The 1,626-nt window shown below is 39.1% G+C and overlaps 1 protein-coding gene across 1 annotated transcript in view; it reads left to right on the top strand.

The window, feature by feature from the left end:
* The first annotated feature begins 626 nt into the window (after positions 1 to 626).
* Positions 627 to 1,626, top strand: part of plxnb1b (plexin b1b) — a 169,376-nt gene continuing 168,376 nt past the window's right edge. The window contains exon 1 of the mRNA XM_037679067.1: positions 627 to 683. The gene's annotated coding sequence lies outside the window, so the exon portion shown is untranslated. The remainder of the gene's footprint in view (positions 684 to 1,626) is intronic.

The raw sequence follows: 1,626 nt of genomic DNA, 5'->3' as shown, positions 1-1,626 counted from the left end.
ACCCCAGCTACTTTAACCGGAGACGCTGTAAAGGGAGCGTACTAATGGACTTCTGTTCCGGAGTGGATGCATCCTCTGCTAAGGTAACAAAGTCGCTGCACGTCCTGAAGTGTACCGGAGGGCTGAGCTGGATGTCGGAGGAAGGGTGCCATGTTTCTGGTTCAACACAACTTTCATCCATCTAAACCTCCTCTTTAAATCTTTAAACTTCTATTTTCCTTCTCTTTAAACTTCTCTATTCGCCAGTAAATCCAGCTAGATGCCTTCAGAGATGAATCAGTCTCCATCAGTAATCTTCTGTTGTCTTGTTAGTCAATCGTGCCAAGTTTATTAATCAGGAACAGATCAGCAAATCAATGTGTACATGTTTTGATGTCAAATTTTGATTCTGTTAAATAAATGACCACATTTATTCTGATGGGTCAAAGATAAAATGGCGTCTCATGTCACTGATTAAACATCCCACTCACAGTTATCTTGGTCACATGGCAGAAATTTAACTAGAAAAAGAAAGAATCCATTGTAATTAAACAATTAATATTTTTTGTGCTTGAACTAGCTTCAAGAATAATTAATTAGTAGTGAAGTTAACCCTTACATCACTACAACAATGTTGTGTTTTTTGCAGGTTAGGAAGCCATGGAAGGATTGAATGTGGCACAATAGGAGCGATGCTAACACAGGTAGGATGATTTCATTTTTGTTGTTGCTGTGATTTAACAAAATCTGCTCATTTAAATAAAAGCTACAACTTTTTTATTCGTAAGAATGCTTTTGTTTGTATTAACTAAATCTTTTAGAAGATAAACTTGAGTTGTGTGGAATTACTGACTTTTGTTGTAAATGGTAAATGGACTGTACTTAAACAGCACCTTTCTAACTGTTCAAGATACTCAAAGCTCTTTACAACAATCTGTGCCTCACTGACCCATTCATACAGCTCTATACTAGATCTCTACAAAGCTAATTGAACAAATTCTAAAGAGACTAATCAGAGCATTAGATCACATTCAAACACCGATTGGACACACATCAGAGGCAGTGAGAGGTTCAGTGTCTTGCCCAGGGACACTTCAACCTGTGACTGCTGGTGGATTCGAACCCCCAGCTCTTGCATTGGAGGACGACTGCTCTAACCACTAGTGCAGGGGCGGGCAAACTTTCAGACTCGCGGGCCACACTGAGTTCTAAAATTGGAGCGAAGAGCCGGGCCAGGAACAGATGGATGGAGTGTTTGTGTGATGTTACACCCCAGCGCCAGAACAGCCGCCGGGACGCTATTAATTATGGGTGATTCCACCTTCTGCACCACTCAAGCAGCCACTGTCAGATTATATGATAGAACAGTGATTGTATTAACAATGGTGAAATTATTGACTTTGTGGTGTCTGTGGCGTTGTGCCAGTGTCTGTGTTGCGCCTATACGGGAGAAATATTGGAACTACAGGTAAAATGACACCAGGTTTGTTTTCCTATGAAATTCAGTTTTTTAAACATAATTTGAACCAGCGTCGATTTTAAACTCTTTTTGGGGGTGCTAACTAAATTTGACCTCAGCACCCCTGAAAAATAAAGTATTAAAAAAAAAAAAATATATATATATATAAATAAATAAATATACATACA

Source organism: Nematolebias whitei, chromosome 7 (genome assembly GCF_014905685.2).
Source record: "Nematolebias whitei isolate Nwh7 chromosome 7, NemWhi1, whole genome shotgun sequence".
NCBI classification, from domain to species: domain Eukaryota; kingdom Metazoa; phylum Chordata; class Actinopteri; order Cyprinodontiformes; family Rivulidae; genus Nematolebias; species Nematolebias whitei.
The sequence above is the reverse complement of the archived record's forward strand: the minus strand, read 5'-3'. Positions and strand labels throughout refer to the sequence as shown.